The following is a 19682-nucleotide window of genomic DNA, read 5'->3' on the forward strand; positions in this document are numbered from 1 at the left end:
AATTCTACTCTGAACTTTTTGTAAGTGATACTTTTATAGATTCAGGTAGAGATTTTTAAAAAAAACACAACAGGTTATATTTGTTTCATGAAATCCTAGCATGCCTTGGAAACCAATTTGCATTTTGAGGGAATCATGAAGACAGTGGGGAAGGACAGACCCATGGTTGTCAAGAAAGGAATCCTATTTAAAGTGGATATTCTGTCTCTTGGATTTCCTGGGTCTAGTTGTAGTTCTCCATTTTTCACAGGCTGAGGAAATGGGAAAAAAACAAATGGGTTTTTGATGTCCTCTCCTCTCTTCCCTTCTTGGATATTAGGGCCTTACTTCAAGTTATTCTAAGCTTTTCTATATTTTCATTTGCTTTCTCCCTTCTCCATGGATTTTTATAGTATTTTATTGAGATATAATTTATATAGAATAAAAAAGCACAAAGCTTAAGTATTGCATAGTGATTTTGAATATATATAACCTGGTGAACACCCCAAGATCTAGATACTAAACATACCCATCACCAAGTTTCCTCATTTTCTTTCCCAGTCAGACTTCACCTCTGTCTTCACCCTCCCCAGCCACCCTGCAGCAGCCATCCTTCTGATTCACTACTGATTAGTTTTGTCTGTTCCTAAAAATTATGTCACAGAATACACATTTTTTTGTGTCTGGCTTGTTTTGCTTAATAGATGTTTTTGACATTCATCCATGTTTGTTGTGTATCAATAGTAACTGTGTATCAAGAAAAGAATGGTTTTAACAACCTCCACTCCAACCCTGAATTCCCAAAATCCTATAGCTAGTAAATGAACAAACTAGGTTTCAAGTTGATGCCTTCTGATTCCAAATTCAGTATGGATTTTTTGTACCTTAATTGCCTCCATAGTGAGTGTCCATTGGAACTGGAAGTCATATGAAAATGCGGGGAAAAGAATAATACTTCTCACTTAGTATGATAATCTCCAGGCCCATCCATGCTGTTGCAAATGGCATTATTTCATTCCTTTTTCTGCTTGAGTATTCCATTGTATATACATACCACATCTTCTTTATCCATTCATCTGTTGATGGACATTTAGGTTGCTAAATGTTACAAATGAACTTATTTGCAAAACAGAAATAGACCCACAGACATAGAAAACAAATTTACAATTACCAAAGGGGAAAGGGGGCAAGGGGAATAAACTAGGAATTGGGGATTAACAGATACACACTACTATATATAAAATAGATAAACAGCAAGGACCTACTGTATAGCACAGGGAACTATATTCAATATCTTGTAATAACCTATAATGGAAAAGAATCTGAAAAAGAATATATATATATAATATATGTATAAAACTGAATTACTGCTATACACCTGAAACATTGTAAATCAACTATATTTCAGTAAATACTTATAGAAGAAAAAAGATGTCATTTTTATTGTCAAATACAATAAAGCTGAATTGAAAAAAATAAAGAATTCAGCCTTAAAAAAAGAAGAAAATCCTGCAATATGTGACAACATGAACGAATCTTGAGGACATTATGTTAAGTGAAATAAGCCATTTATAAAAGGACAAATACGTTTAAGTACATACAAGTCCACTTATATGAGATGTCTGCAGTAGCCAAACTCATAGAAGCAAAGCATTAAAAAATGGCTGCTAGAGGCTAGGATAAGTGCAACAGGAATAAAATTTCAGTTATGCAGGGTGAATAAATTTTAGAGATTTGCTTTTCAACATTCTGCCTGTAGTTGAAAATAATGTATTGTACACTTAAAAATCTGTTAAGAGGGTAGATCTCATGTTAAGTGTTGTTTCCACAATAAGAAATAAAATTCCATGAATCACTTACATTTCACTAGAAACTCATTAAAAATGTAAATTCAAGCATGCTCTTTTAGTGAAAGATGACATCTCAGAGGAAAATATCAACCGAAAATCCTGTCAATAAATAACAATTTCTGTCATGTATAGTGAATAAAGTATCTTCAATCAATGAATCAAAAAATATATATATATAATAATGAGAAAGAAAGGTTTCAGTCTTAGAATACTTCATAGTCAAGTTGCTCCTGACTATACATGACTAAATTGAAATGACTCAAGCGATAATTCAGATATTATATTCTGTGTTCTAGTAAATATTTTTGTTTTGTAATAGCATAAGGTAAGGAAAAAATCATTTAAGCTTACTTAACTGACTTTGAAAATATTAAAAATGCTTTAGGGATTAAAAACATAATTTACTAGATTATGTTGTTGTAGTTTCTCTGTTGTATTGATTGTTGTAATTATGGATCCTCTGAAAAAATAGTCATGGAAAGTTATTTTTCATCCCCCCATGTAATTTCTCATCTGGTCCAATCCCCTTCCTTCTCTTCCCTTCTCTTCCTCTTACCAACTTCATCATCCCTACTTCTAAACTCACAAACTCAGCAAGCCAAGTATCTGAATTTAATCCCCATGATAGAACTTATGAGAAATTTTTAAATGGCTGCAGAAATACCTAAAGAAAAAGGGCACAGGATTTTTCCAAAGCAGGCCTCTCTGCTGCTCAAATTTAAGGTCAGCAGCCCAGCGGGAGTTAGAGGAACTCAAATGCTCCTAACTGTGTTTGAGCAATCTACAGTGACCAAACAGCCCTTGTATTTGCTCACATTGTCTCCTGCACTGAGACCCAGCTGCACTCTCCTTAGGTCAGAAGGAAAGCTCTGATTGACCACAGTGGGAGTTTTGCCAGTGAAAGGACAATAGTATTGGGCTCCTGACATGAAACTAATTTTTACAGGTTAGCCAAGAATCAAATTACATCTTCAGCCACATACTGCAGACTAGGGAGAGAATAAAAATGAGGTGGGTATAAAAAAAAAAAAACCCAGGTTGGGTACCTATTTGAGATGGGTGATTTTCTATGTGATTATTCAAAAGGGAGAATCAAGTAATACTTTAAAAATTTTATATTTAAAAAATCATTAAGTTTTTGGAGACAATTTTATCTATAAAGGTGTGTGTGTGTGTGTGTTGTGTGTGTCCAGGACATGGTTAGAAACTTTTATCTTTCACATTTGTACTATGGATGTATGAACATCTCCATTCTTCATCCCTATTGGGAAAGTGTCCCCCACTCCCTCTGCTCTTGGCCATTATTTGGTAGAGTTGGTTCTACCATAAAGCCTCTTGTTCATAACCCATGGCACATCACTTATTGTTCTTACAAAGTGTAAAGAGGAATAATGAGAAGGAAGGAGACTGTTGGGTCCCCAAATTAGAATAATACCTGACATTTTGTTGGTTCCAATAAATGTATCATAAAAATTAATGACTGTTCAGATAGTTACTTGTTCAGGAATTAACATGAAAAGAGTATAGAAGTAACTTTTACTTCTTTCAAGAATCAGTATTTCAGACTACCTGAGGTTCTTCAAATTTTTGTCATTACCTGCACACACACATAATCTTATAAAAATACAGCATTCAAACTGAATAATATACATGCTTGCGACTTTTAAAAAGAAGTTTCTTTTTTGTGTTTTTTAAATTTCATCTCTTCTTCTCTCCTCTGTCCTTTTTTGTATCACTTCTGAATCTCTACCTATCTATCTATCTATCATCTATCTATCATCTATTAGTCATTTATCAGCAATCATATAGAGGTTATTTTGTCATTACTTTACAAAAATGTGGTCTCCTTACACAAACGTTTCAGTATCTTATTTTTTCAGTGCTGTGTGAAACCTCCCATTTCAAACCACACCATGTAAGGGGGAGCAGGTGGCTATAAAGGGACAGTGGCTCTGTGGAGGAAAGAGCTCATCTACTCTTTTTGTTTGTTTGTTTGTTTGTTTTGTTTTGCGGTACGCGGGCCTCTCACTGTTGTGGCCTCTCCCGTTGCGAGGCTCCAGACGCGCAGGCTCAGCGGCCATGGCTCACGGGCCCAGCCGCTCCGCGGCATGTGGGATCTTCCCGGACCGGGGCACGAACCCGTGTCCCCTGCATCGGCAGGAGGACTCTCAACCACTGCGCCAACAGGGAAGCCCTCATCTACTCATTTTTACTGATGTCCTTGGCAGGAGATGCCAGGTCATTTGAGATCATCCTAATTAGTAAATTTGGCTCCAAGTTATCTACCACTCACTGTGCTCTTTTTGGGGTCTGAGCTCACTGTTTCATTTGTACATCCAGAAACCAGTTAATCTTGTTTTGACTATACTTTCCCCCAAATGCCTGGCTCTGGGTGTTTGGGCTTCTCCTCATCTCATAGCAGAGCCTCCATCCTTTCTTCCTGGGCTTCCACACTATGCTGGACGTTGGCAGACCTCTTTTGTAATCACCACTTTGGAAGAAGAGGTTTAATTAATATAACGCAGCCTGGCAGTAGTGAATAGCATATGGAAAGCTGAAAATTCCCACTAAGCCCAGCTTGTTCCATGTCCTCAGACTCATTCATGACCAGTGTAGGGGCAGGAAGGAGTTCTTCTGTCTGAAGCTGCGGGGGACCCTGTCTCACGCCTGCGTTCAGTGCTGTGAGATCCACACTTCTGGCAATCTGGCCTCTCCCCGGTTTCTTCACCCCTTTCCAGTAATGGGTTTTCTTCTCTTTGGTGCACTTTCAGCAGAAAGATCCAATCCCTCAATCACCCTGAAGTTGGAAACAGACATCACAACTCTTCTTTCCTCTTTCACTGTGTCTTTCTCAAGTGGAAAAACTGCAATAACAACAAAGACCTCGAGCTCTTGTTGGAAGACACCGGGAAAGCTCCTGCGGTTCTCAGTTACTAAACTTTTTTACTCCCTCCTACGGATAGGTCCAACAAAGTTTCTACAATTATCACAGTTTACAACAACATATATTACATCAATTTCCTTTCCGCTAAACACATGGCTGGATCTTGTACAGATAAGATATGAAGGTAGCAATTATAGGGCCCAAACCCACCTACACTCCTACACGATTTTAGACATCAGAAAAGGAAGACAATGGAAATTTAGAATCAGAATGTAGAGAGGCTGTAACAGAATGTCATTGAAAGATCAGAATTGATGGAAAGAATTAGGACCCATTGCCTTTATAGGAAAGGTTGCATTTAAATAGAAGTTAAAATCAGAAGACAGTATTAAAATAATGCCGAAAACATCCAAGTGTTGGTGGGAACATGAACTGAATCTCTCAACATGATAAAAGAGCCTTTCATTGCTAGTCATAGCCCAGTGACCTTAGCACTGCTGCTCTAAGAACATGGGTGGCCCATGGCGAAAATGACAGCACCCCAGATTTTTTCCCTTTCTTTCTTTGATTTAAAGATTTTGGTTTACAAAATCTTTCTTTGTCCTCTTTAAAGCAAACTAGTCCCTTTTAACTACAGGTCAGAAATGTGTGTTCACAGCCTGATCTATTTTGCACACTTGGAGGCTAATTCTCATTTGAGCTATATAGAACTTTGGTGCTTTACAAAGGCTTACACTGCATCTGGAGATTAAAACACAGTTCTGTTTTTTTGAAATGGAACAGCTCCATACACACCCATCCAGAGGCATTTGTTCATAGTAAATTACCTGACAGAGATCTCTATATAATGTAATAAACAACCTGGAGATCCTGTAATATCCCTTTTCCTTCCAAATATACTTTTCCAAATATATATGTTAGATTGAAAAATCTATAGATTTTTACTAATGCTTTTCATTTATTCATTTTCAATCTTCTCTCCTGTTTAAATTCTGGTGACATCTATGATGACAGATGGTAACTAGAATTATCATGGTGATCATTTTCTAATGTGTAGAAATATTGAATCACTATATTGTATACTAGGAACTGACATAGTATTGGAGGTCAATTATACTTCAAAAACCAGCCAACCAAATAAACAAACTCATAGAAAAAGAGATCAGATTTGTGGTTACCAGAGGTGAGCAGGTAGGGGGAGGGGAAATTAGATGAAGGTGGTCAAAAGACACAAATTAAAAAAATCAGTTTTGAAATTAAGTAAACAAGATTGGATATAGAAAAGCATATTTGATTTTATGTACTTTTTTCTCTGATTTTATTTTATTTTTTTAACATCTTTATTGAAGTATAATTGCTTTACATTGTTGTGTTAGTTTCTGCTGGATAACAAAGTGAATCAGCTATATGTATACATATATCCCCATATCCCCTCCCTCTGGTGTCTCCCTCCCACCCTCCTTATCCCACCCCTCTAGGTGGACACAAAGCACTGAGCTGATCTCCCTGTGCTATGCAGTTGCTTTCTACTAGTTATCTATTTTACATTTGGTAGTGTTTATATGTCAATGCCACTCTCTCACTTCATCCCAGCTTCCCCTTCTCCTTCCCCATGTGACTTTATTAAATAATTTAAGTTTTTAAAGATTATATTTTGAAAGGGAGAAAATGCCGAGGGTGGTTAGATGATTTAAGAAGGGACAGAATTAAAACATCTCTTGTAATAGATTGAAAATATGAACACAAATTCTTCCCATCCAGGTCCACCCCTTTGAATATGCACTGGCCTTAGACTTCTGTTAACCCATAGAATCTGGCAGGTGTGAAGTTGTGTGACTGAAGATCCAGGGCTTCAGGAAATTCTGTAGCTTCCACACTTACCTTTTATTATTATTATTATTTTAATTAATTAGTTTATTTTTTTACCGGTACGCGGGCCTCTCACTGTTGTGGCCTCTCCCGTTGCGGAGCACAGGCTCCTAACGCGCAGGCTCAGCGGCCATGGCTCACGGGCCCAGCTGCTCTGGCGGACTCTCAAACACTGCGCCACCAGAGAAGCCCCACACTTACCCTTTTTAAGGGCTGGCGTGTGGGAATGCAGCCTGTGCAGTCTCACAGAGCCCCAGACTTAGAAGGACCTACGTTGGTTAATACTCTGTTGTTAACACCACAAATTATGGAGCTGGCCTAGCCCTTTTTAATACCCTAAGATGACCAGGATCTAAAGAAATCAATGGAGCCTACTTAGAAATGAAAAACTACCTGGGGAAAAAGATCCAACTGTCTCAGCCATCCTGGCTTAGCTTAGCCAGTGGTTGACCCAGAGTTGAATGCAACTGCATGAGGTGAGGCCAACAGAAAAATTGCTCAGGCTACTCATGGGATTGTGAGAAATAAAAAAATTGAGCTTGTGTTAAGCCAATATGTTTTGCTGTGATTTGTTGCATAGAAATATATAACTGAAAGAGCCTCAAATACAGTAGAAATGTCTCTAGAAGAATAGATTTGAATTAAAATATGAAGACTATTGTTCACTGCATTAAACCCTTAGATTTTGTTTTGCTAATGACTATTAACTCATTGATTATGAAAGTGATTTAAGTTTAGTTTTTAAATGGAGAAGATTGCTTAAAAATATGTAAAGACTTTAGCCTGAGGATTTATGGCTGACTTAATACAATTCAGACACATTATTATATTGAAATTTGTAGATGACACCTTATTTCCTAATGTTGCTTATTTAGAATTTTTAACATAAAGTTTATAGAAATAGGAATTCAAGATAAAACTAGGAAAATCTTTATAAAAATATTTAATACCTAGATGAGTGAAAGGAAATGGATTGCTCTAAAATTGTGATAATTTGAAAAGACAAAGTGTAGCATGTGGGCACAATCAAGCATTACTCAAGCAGTGTAAAATCTAAATGTTTATAAAGGCTTTTTGTCAAAAAATGAATAGATCATTGTTATTTTTAAAAAGTTTTCTAAGAAAAATTTTTGATGATTACTTAATGTAAACTCTTTACTCTGTTCTGTGGACCCTGAAGTATTATAAATCATATTACCATGATAGAAATAGGAACCGTTCTTACTATTTTAAATACTGTTAAATTAGGTTAGTCTTTCACCTGTTAAAAAATAGTTATGAGTCTCATTTTTTTCTAATAGTATTATTTGAGATGTAAGAAGCAATCCATATGATTCTTTAATATGTATCTGTCGAGACATTTAGATTTCCTCATGTTTGAAAATCAAGCTCCTCTTAATAGTGAATGAAGTAGAGCATAGAGATTTTCAACATAAGTATTTTGGTACCGAAATAAGGTCAACATTTTGCAGCACCGGCATCAGCGGGAGCAGAGGTCACAAAATTTCATTTGAATATATTGCCTTTAATGTTTCTGAGCTTATCTAAGTAATGGCTTCCTCAGTACCCATGCATTGCTTTGTAAAAATAATATTTTGTGTCTACTTAGGAGAAGCAAGCCCCATGTAGAATCACTAAGAGATATTCTGAATAATAAAAGAAATGTTTAATTTAATTTTATTTACAGTTCTTCATTACTATCCTTTTAAGAGGCGTTTGCTGTACACTTAAAAGTCTCAGTACTGCCTTCTCACTACAAAATGTTAACCAATCACACATAGAATACTTTTCTGTATTCTGATTCACACTTAGAACAGTGATATCCAGGTCAAGACTAAAAAGCGAATTGCTAAGGAGTCTGTTTGGACTCTTCTAAAATGTGAGCAAGTAATGCAAATTGCTTTATAGGATTGACAGTATATTGAATAAGTCTATACAAAATAGTTAAATATGTATTATTTTTAAAAATTCTTAATGTTCCTGACAGTTAAGCCAATCTATGTTTATGTGAACTTTGCTAGTTTTGCATAGTTGTGAAGTATGGAATATGTCAACATGAATAGTATTACATTTGGTGTTTCTTAGCTGAATACATGAGACAAATCCTGAAGCATGAATAAAATATATGCTGGTTTAAGGACTTTTCATTGCTTTCAGTAACTCAGAACAGTAAGATATAAAATTTAAAACCAAATTTTTATATGCAGCCAATATACAAAATGGTGTCTGATGGCATAACATGATAACATAATGTCCATATAGAGGAAATGCTTTATTAAAAGCATTAGTGGTATGGCCATATAAAGCAATGCAACACAATAGTGAAAATGATTGAACTGGAATGATGCATTTTAAAATGGTAAAAACTAAAAATATATAATACTGAGTATTAAAAGCCATTGCAGATGATAAAGAATGTTACTATCGTATTTTTTTTAAATGAAAAGCAATGCTATATTTTGTTTGCAGAAAAAATACCTACATAGTAGAATTATGAAAATGCTTGAGGATAATAAAAACAATTTTAAATTGCTGTTATCTCTGGCATATAGGAAAGAAAGAGAATTTGATGGTAGGTTGCACAGAGAAGCTTCAAATATATTTAGAAAGTTTATTTCTTATCCTGGCTAGATATACAGTTCTTAACTTTAGGATTACCAATACTCTTACGTTTACCAGAAATATTTCAGAAAAGGAAGACAATACAAATTTAGAATCAGAAAGTTTTACAGGTAACATATCAAATATCTACTGCCATAAAATACTAAATAACAACACTAAATTTCAATGTCTTCAAACAGTAAGCATTTACTAAGTGGACAAGTGCAGGAGGTCATTTTCATTAGACTCCTGTAGGTAATTTTCAGATCTTGCCTGGGCTGATTCAGCTGTCTGGGGATGAACTTGGTATGGTCTCAGTTTGGAAGATTGAGGGACCCTGATTCAGCTATCCTCCATGTGGCTCTGATCCTACTGGGCATGTCATCAGGGTGATGGCAGACGTGCAAGAGAAAAAAAAAAAAAGAAACCTGTTAATCTTCTTGTGATCTGAGTTCACAATTCTATTAGTCAAATAGGTCACATGGATGAGCCAAGAGTTAGAGATAAAGAACACTACAAATATATGTCAAAGAGTGTGAATCTAGAGAGATGATGAATTTGAGCAATTTTGCAAGACCCCATCTGCTTTTAAGGGCACAATTTTTCATTTCCTCCTTAATGAGAAATATACTCATTTCTCATCCAATCAAACATAAGCTCCAACTCCAGGATCATGTGATATACATGAATTTGAATGTAGCTACTTCTGAAGTCCTATGAACCAAAGAAGACAAGTTTTCTGTCCCACTCAAACCCAACACACAGTGTGCAAAACTGCAGCAGGATAATAACAATCAGTGCTACTGTTTGTTAAGACAAAGAACCCAAGGCTCTTTAGAAGTCATTCATCTAGAAATTCTGAAATTGCACTTGGCAATTATAGCCAGGTCCTCTCTTCTGGTGGTGGAGAATGTTCTTAGGTCCAGCTCTGATACCAAAGAAGGGTTTCTCATTTTGTTATTCTCTACAACTTTTAGCTCTTATCTCTGGGATATCTTTCCCTTTCCAGAGTGCCTTTTGCCCCACCCAAAAACAGCACTGGAAATTTTGTTCTGTAAAGATCATTCAAAGCTTGTTTCCCAATCATATAAATTTGGGGTCCTAATGGTCTATTTACATTTTGAAAAGTCTCAGTCCATTTTTGATCAGCTTGTTTTTTCTTTTGCCAGTGCATCTCTTTTAAAAACATTAAGTGTATTTTAAATATTTGATTTAGCAGTCTTCAAGTTTCAAAGCCGCACTCGCTATTCTTTTTGAGACTTTCATCTCTCTCTAGACTTGGTGATGTTGCTTAGATTGTTCAGGCTGCTATAGAGCCATGACATTCAGTTCCCAGAAGTCCTTTTGTCCAGGTGAAGGGTACTATTAACTGCTTAATTCTTTCTCAGATCATAATAAAGTGACCCATAGCCACACTCTTGATTTGTCCTTATCCCTTATGTCATGTCTTAGCAGTGTGGGAAGCTGGAGATGAGAAAGAGTTTTAACTTCCAATTTAGCAGGTACTGGACCCTCTGTTTTCCTTCTATTTGCACCTAGCCACTATTCTGAGCTCATCTCTTGAGTGTATTACATTTTTATATATAGTGAATAAGAAACAACTGCTGTTTTCAACTTTTTGCCTGGAAATCTCTGTGCTCAAGATAAAATATTTGTTAGTTATATTTATCTTATAAGTTAAAGCAAGCAATAGTTTTACCAAATGTTTTGAAACTACATAACATGGTCATTATATTTTAGCTACATTTGGCAGCTCCCTTGCCATTTTTCCAACCTCTTTTTAATACCTCTTCACTGTACTTCCAGCCTTCTGTTGCAACCTTGTCCCCATATCGTGCCACATAGTTTAGAGTTTTGTTACAACACCCTACTATTAGTATCAATTTCTGTATCAGTTACTTCTTGCTACAATAACGCCCAATGAGCAGCCATTCCAAAAGTAAGTGACTTAAAACAATTAACACTATTCAGCCGATGAGTGTGTGCTGGTGATTCAGGCTTGGCTTTGCTTGGGCTTCTTTAGATTTTAGAGTCACTTACGTGTCTGAGAGGGTACTGACTCTTGGCTAATCTAGGCTGGCTCTCGGGGGAGTGACTTGGGCAACTCAGCTACGATCCCCTTATCACTTCTTCTACAACAAGCTGGTCTGAGAGCATTGTTAATGGCAATTACAGAAGTAGAAGCATGCAAAGACTCACGAAACCCAGATTCACAACTGACACACTGTCATTTCTAAGTGTATTGGCCAAGACCCAGCATCAGAGTAGGGGGAATTATAAAGTAACTATGAAGTTACTTGGCAAGGGCAAGGATTTGGGAAAGGCAAAATTTGGGCTGGTTTTACTATCTATTCTACAACAAATAACAGTATTTTCATCAAAACTAATTTATAGGTTTACCTTTGCGAGGTCTAATACATTGCTTATGTGAATTGCTTTTGTAATGGGGAAAACTTTCCCAAATTTATTTTAAACAAAATATTACATCACCCCTATATAACATTTTATCTTCCCAAAGAAATATCTGTATTTTAGAAAAGAATCATAACTGCATACACTTGTAACATTTAAATAGTTAGGATTTTAAACATACATTTGCAGACTAGTTACCTCGCTAATCAAAGAATTTCCTCATGAAAACTAATGATATGAATCTTAAACACAACAAACTTATTTACCTGAGAATAAACTGCCAGTTTCCAAACAACTTTCACATAGAAGATATCCAAAAGCCCATATCAAAATATGTTTTTTATAAAAATGATTCTGTGTAGTTGAAATATTCAATACATTTGAAAATGGCTGCAAATTATTTGCTACTCCTGTCATTAAGAGATAGCGTATAATTTTCCTCACCTTAAATCTGGGTTGTGTTGACTTGCTGGACCAATTCAATGAAGTTGAAGTGGGAATCTGGGATTTCCAAGACCAAGTCATTAGATCCTTCAATGTCCACCCAGATCTTATATAACACTCTCTTTGGAGCTCTGTGACACTATATAAGAAGTCCTTTTATCCTAAGACTGTTAAGCTAAATAGGTCACTTGTAGGCACTCTAGTGGACAGCCCCAGAAGAGACCAGGCTTCCCGATATCCCTGGGGAAGACTCCAGACACATAAGTCTCCATATTTGACCATTTTTACCAGCCTCTGCCAGCTGAATACCACTGAATAACCTCAGGCAATGTAACAGAAGAGTTTCCTAAGTCTTGATCTAATTTCTGACCCAGAAAGACCTGAGATATAATAAAATGATTATTGTTTTAATATGCTAAATTGGAGTTATTTGTTTTGCAGTAGTAGATAACCAGAACAAAAATTGGCAGCAGGAAGTGGGAACTCGCCTTTACCCAAACTTTAAACATGTGGCCCTGGCTTTGAGCACAGGTGACAGGTACAAACTGGACAAAAATTTGAGGAAATGTTTTGTAAGTTGTAAGGGCCTTGAAAAGACTATAGGTGAGGGATCAAAAGACCAGATGTAAAACATTTAGAGGTTACAGAAAAAAACCCTTTTTATATAGTGGTAAAATTTTGGCAGCTCAGTTATCTGCAGTAATAGGGACAATAAAAAGGTTACCAAATGAACTCATCGATTTCACTGGGGAGATTTCCGGGAAGAATATGGAAAGTGCCAACTGACTTCTTATAGATCCTTAAGATAAAATATGAAAAAAGAGGTAACCTAAAGATAAAACATTTCAGTTTTCCAGCATAACTTAGAGAAAACATAAAGGAGCCAAGACATACTAGACCTGAAATTAAAACTGTCTCTCATCCTCCATCTCTCCAAGTAAAATATTCTCAAGGTAAAACATGGTCTCAAGGAAAGGACCAACTCTAAGGCAGTAAAATGTGGGTTTTGGGTAAAGCAAAACCCAAGAATATGGATGAAAGCCTTTTAAGTCCTCAGAAAATTTAAGGTCATGACTTGTAGACCCTCTTTTCTAGATAAAAGGATTTCTAATAAACTTAAAGATGTTATTTCACATCAGTTTTCTAGGTTGCCAGCGATGGAGAGGGGCTTGTCTCAAGGCAATTTGTGAGTGTGTTTTCTATTTGAGTGAATTCCTACAAGGCTTACAGAAAAGTCACAAAGTTTTTAAAAGAATTGTACCACCAGCTTAGCCTAAAAGTGATAAAGAGAGTACACACAACACCAAACGTAAAATAGATAGCTAGTGGGAAGCAAGGAGGTCAGCTCGGTGCTTTGTGACCACCTAGAGGGGTGGGATAGGGAGGGTGTGAGGGAGGGAGACGCAAGAAGGAAGAGATGTGGGAACATATGTATATGTATAACTGATTCACTTTGTTATAAAGCAGAAGCTAACTCACCACTGTAAAGCAATTATACTCCAATAAAGATGTAAAAAAAAAAAAAAAAAGACTTCAGAGACCTAACAATCAAAAAAAAAAAAAAGTGGCTTTAGGACTCCACACTCCTATAAACAGGAAGCAGAATGAAAAGGTTATACGGTGTCAAATACTGGTAGTTTTTTATGAAAACGGAAAGGTGAATTCAGGGCATAACAAAAAACTCCAGAGAGCAGAGCCAAGAAGTCACTTCTGAGGATCAGAGGAGGTCCCTAATGGATGCGTTGTCAACATGTGCCCAGCTGTATTTAAGAATTTCTATGGACCATGATGACTGCTATGTGGGTCCTGTTTTCCCCTGACCCTCATGAAAAGGAGTGTCTGTTGTGGTTACCCTAAGACCATCTCATCAATGTTTGTTGGATGTGTGTGTGTTGGGGGAGGGTCAGATAACTTGTCTCATAGTTCTCAAGTCTTCAGACCGAATGAAATTCTACCAGGGGATGTACTAGGGGAACCACCACCAGGAGTCTCCTCTACACTTGAAGCTCCACTGGGTGACAAGATCCTAAAAGTGAGCCTGAGCCTGATAGTATAACTGGATAAGACTTTGGGAGGTCTTTGAAGGGCATGAGTATGTTTTGGTTTTTGGAGAACTATAAATAATTTGTGATTGGCTACAACTGTGGCAGATTAGACATGGCTATAAGTTGTTTGGCATTTCTCTCATGAATGTGGGGTATACGTCTCTTCATTGAATCTGGGCAGTTTCTGGGCAATAAATTATGGTGGGTGTGGCATTGTACCAGTCTTCAGTTCTGAGTCTTTAATGACTAGAATCTTCTTCTCCCTGTATCTTGGAACACTCGTTCTGGGTGATGTCAGAGGTTCAGCTATCCTGCTGTGAGAAAACCCAACTAAGCCATTTGAAGAGGTTACATGGGGGAATATGGGTGACCATATCCCAGTTTTTTTCAAAGCTTCCCAGCCCAGGCATCAGATGGAGTAAAAATGTCTTTAGGTAATTCTAGTTGCAGGTCCTGCCTGAAGGTAACAGCATGAGAGATATTAAATGAGCACATACATGGGTTCAGGAAATCCACAGAATCATAAGAAATAATGATAAATATATTTTAAGTCATTATGTTTTGGGATAGTTCTGTGCAGAAATATATGTAGTTGTATTTTCTAAGCTGGAGCTGATTGAGATGTCCAAAAATCTGGAACTTGAATTTGAGCCAAGGGTTGTAATGAGATGATGCTTTGGGAGGCTTTAAAAAGGCATTGAGTATATTTTTCAAATGGGAGAAATGTAAATAATTGATGACGACACATCAGACTGTGATAGACTAAAGATGGCTGCAATTTTTTGCTACTCCTCCCATCGAGAGGGGGTGAATAACTCCCTAATAGAATGTGGCAGAAGTGACAATCTGTGATTTCCAGGCCTATGTTGTAAAGACTATTTTCCACTCATTTCTCATAGAACAGTTTCTTTGGGGCCAAGAGCCATATGCGAAATTTGACTACTCTGAGAATATGTAGATGGGGTCATGTGTAATTTCTTTGGTGGAAAGTCTCAGCTAAACTCAACCTTCCCATCATCCCTGAAAAGGCTCCAGACATGTGAGTGAAACTATCTTGGAAATTCAAGATCAGTCCATCTGTCAACTGAATAACATCAGGTAACCTCATTCAACACTTCATAGAGTAGAAGAGTCATGCAAATTGAGTCTTGACCAAACTGCTGAACCATCAAAAATAACTTCATAGAGTAGAAGAGTCATGCAAATTGAGTCTTGACCAAACCGCTGAACCATCAAAAATATAATAGAATTGGTTATTTTTGTAAGCTTCTAAATTTGGGGCTGATTTTTAGGTAAATAATAAATGACTGGTACAGAATATAAATGATGCAAAAGCATGGGTCAATTTGAACAAGCATATATGTTTAAAGATGAAATAAGAAAAGAAAACCAACTCCAGGAAGTTATAAAATTCTTCAACAGATCTTTGTGGATATCTCTATGTTTTGGAAAAAAATAAAGGAACACAAAATCATATCCTAGAGAGTAAGGTGTATTTCATTTTGAAAAAGAATAAAAGATACTGCATTATATTTCACATCCATTTTGGCCTGAAGCTCTCAATTCTACGAGTTTTCTTCAACATAACTCAGCTAAACTTAATTCCTTAGGTATATATTTTCCACAGGATCCCTGGATTATAAAAATTAGAACATTTAGAACTCTAATTCACATTTCATTATATTAAATCTTTATGTGCAGTATAACCAAGAGCAAGAATGCCCTATTAAAAGTCCTTCAGAATTAAACTGTTCATATCTCTCCAAAATTAAAATCACCCTTTAAATCATTTGAACTCTTTGGACTTTTCACTTTCTAACTCCTGTATTTTACAGGTTACAAAATCCCATTCAGATTAGGAAATTTACCTGCTTTCAGGATGGCACCACTTGCAAATTCCTCAGGAGGAGTAACTTGCTCCCATCTCTGTGCTCCCCTGGAAAGACCAACACTTCAAATCTCTGCCATTATAGCACTTATTACTGATACATGGTATCACAGTTATTGGTTTTTGTGCCCTTCCTAAAATATATGTTTTTGGAGTACATGTACCAATGCTTGCAATAAAAGGGGAGATCATTATATAAATTAATCTGTGAACATATTTTTCTCTTCACAATATTAAATATTTTTGTTAAAACTAGGAGAGCATCTTATTCATATGTATATAGCCCAGAATGCTAGGATTTGGGCATATAGAAAGCTAGAAAAATAACTTAAAGCAGGAATTTTTCATAGGCATTTTGAAGAAAGAGAGAAAAATGAGAAAAATAATAAGCAAAGATTTTGAGTTTCCTGAGTTACCTGAGATGGAGGGAAGGGAAATAAGAGGGTATAGATGAGACAACAAGATGTTCCTTTTGAGTTCCTGTATAAACTGGTTGCTGGCTACCTGAGAGCACTTCAGGGATCATAATAAGTTTTGTTTGCAAGTAAGTCCTATAGGCTTTTATCTTCTATCTTAAATAACTAAGCAAAGTCACAGTAGACAAATGTATGTTTTCCAAATTATTATTTTAAGTAGACTGACTTGTTTTAAGACTACAATTACCAAAAGCCCCTTTTTGAAAGGAAAATTCATTCTATTGTTAAACAAACTAAAGGTAAAACAACTTCAATATTCTATCCTGAACAGAAGCAATGAGGGGCTGTCCTCCTGTTAGTCAAAATGTGGACATATCAACTAGAAAACTACTCTGTGATATTACTGTTGAAACTCCTAATGTTGATTTGGGATGATGCTTTCCTCTAATAGAATGTGCAAAAATAAATACATAACAAATTTGAGACATTAAATATTCAAAGAGGAATCAAGACAATTCCTAATATAATTTCAGTAGTCGAGACTGGATTGTGAGGAACAACTTCTGCAATATATATGAAGTTAAGCTCAGGTCTTTGCCATCAGATAGCTGCTGTGCAGCTGAAATACTGCTGAGTTTAGTTAAGTAGTTTGTGTTAATTATTGTTTCTTTTTAATACCTTCTGAACTTCAGTCCTAGATACGAGCAATGTGATATTGTACAATTCCACATTTTTGTTGTTGTTGTTTGAAAACTGAAAGCATGTGGATTCAGGCACTATATCTTCAAAGTCCGCGGCATATGACATTACGTGCTAAAAAGGCTAACAGTGACTGTGAATTCAAAGTTAGTTCTGCTCTGCATTCTATATTATCTCTGCCTTTGAATGGAAAGCCAATATAACCCCTTAACTACAGTGTCCTGGGGAACCTAACTGAATAATCAGTGTACATCTAGTATGTGACACATCAAGATCGTGCTCACAGATATTTAAGTGAACTCCGGAGAAATGGTTGGTCCTTTGAAGAAATCTGCTTGCAAAATCAAAAAGAGCCATTTGGGAAACCCTCTGAGAAACTGAAATTTCGAAAACCACCCTCTGGACATTGTTGGCTGCCATTTGGTGTTCCTAATTTCTGATCAGAGACAAACTTGTCCTCATCTTTATCTTCATCCATGTAAAAAGCTTTTCATGAAATCAGCATAGAAACGTTTTCATTGACTGAATATATTTCATTGTCATAGTAATATGTTCAGTTTCTGTTATGAAAATAAGAATGAGCTCCATAGAGAACACACTTGGAATTTGGTAGTTTAATATGCTAGTTTCTTCTGGTGATGGAAGCATTTGAGGTGATTTTGCTTAACAATAGATTTTGACATTTAGAAGTTGTAGTTATTACTTAGCAGATTAGGTTTCTTCTATAGAATTTAGCTAACTCTATAATCTTTTATTCTTTGTTGTTGTTGTTGTTCCTAATTTTATTTTATTTATTTATTTATTTCCTTTGGCTATGCCGTGTGGCATGTGGGATCTTAATTTCCCGACCAGGGATAAAACCTGTGCCCCCTGCATTGGCAGCGTGGAGTATTAACCACTGGACAGCCAGGGAAATCCCAATCATCTTTTATTCTTTTAGATTTCTTTTAGATGAACTCTAATTTTGAATTTTTATAAGTTAAACATCATATTAATAGTACCTAAGGTAACAAAGTATCTTGATTTTTGTCTGCATGAGTATATATTTGCAATAAAAATATTCTTGGGAAAGAGGAGGCTATTAATATGTATTGTAGAAAGAAAATTTGTTCTTACTTGATTTCCAGGGTACTTGGAAGGAAAGATAACTTGAAAAAGGGCCAAGATACCTTAAAGAATGAAGTATTGGTTTAAAATAACTGATTATTTTACAAATTTACTGAAATCAAATTGAACTAGGGACATTTCTCCTTTAATTTGTAGGAGTCCAGACTCCAAGCTATAGCAGTTGAATTTAATTATAAGATATTTTCTCCCCAATTATTTGTCATGTTTAGTATACTGAAATATGCCATCTTGAGAATTCACCTTGATTTAAGCCAAGCCAGTATAAACCTCTGGACAATTTTTGGTAAGAGATTCATAATTTCCCTTAATAAAAAACATTAGTACATGATTTAATTAGACAAATTCAATTTGCATATAACTTCCAGGAAACATCTTTTGCATAAAAGGAAGGTAAACTTTATTTTATTAATGGATCTATTCCCAATCCTTGATAATAGTTTGATATGATCTGTGTTTTTATTCAGATTCCAATTATAGAGAATCTAAGTATTTCAGTAATATAATCTGCTTTGATTTTGTTACTGCTTTGCTCTTTAATTGGGCAGTTAGGTACTTGATTCTATTTATTTATTTTTTATGACCTATTACTATCTGGCAAACCTGACTAGTCTATGGAGTCCAATAATATAAAACATAAGTTATTTCATTTCACAAGAGATAAGGTAACATTCTGGTAATTTTTAATCATGGCCCAGACCATAGGAGAACAGGAGAAGTTTTCTCTGAATTCCAAAGACTAGAATGAGAACAGGAAGTACAAATGCTGTAACTTAATCTTGAAATTATATATCCTGGTTGTTCTTAAGACAACCATATGGGTGCACAGTAATTCTCAAATATTTATTAAATAATTGAATAACCCACAGATTTCAAACATACCAATTAAAGTCCTGGTGCTTTATATTTTAATAACCTCAAATAAGGGCTATTGTTTGTTGCAAATTTGAGTTAGAAGCAGATGCCAAGATGGAAATAAAAGTGAAAGAGATTTGGGGGATGGGAGAGGATGGCTGTGAAGGATATAAGGAAGATGAAACAGGAGTAGGCAGAGAGAGTCTTCAGACTGTGGGCCTGATACCTGTGAAGGAGTGAGGGAAGAAAACAAGATTGTGTATGAGGAGCCCCAAACTACAATGAGCTCTGAGAAAATCTTGACCAACCTACTGGGGAGGCCCAAGCAAGGAGTTGAACTCTTTCATTAGAGTTTAGCTGCATTTGGCCGGAATACCTCAGCTCCAGTACCACACTGTGGTCAGTCAATTTATGGGGGCAGCTAAGAGAGAAGGTACTTCAAGCTGGACATGGTGGTAGATCCCAAAGATGTGGCAGGTGGAGGCTGTTGGCTGACTATATTCCTCATAACTGCTTTCCCCTTGAAGGGGGACTGAGTGACACACCTCCATGACTGCCACCATTTGTGTCCTCCAAAATATTTAATTACTCAGTAGAGGGTTCCTGCTCCCTTGA

Source organism: Lipotes vexillifer, unplaced genomic scaffold (assembly GCF_000442215.2).
Source record: "Lipotes vexillifer unplaced genomic scaffold, Lipotes_vexillifer_v1.1 scaffold280, whole genome shotgun sequence".
Lineage (NCBI taxonomy): Eukaryota > Metazoa > Chordata > Mammalia > Artiodactyla > Lipotidae > Lipotes > Lipotes vexillifer.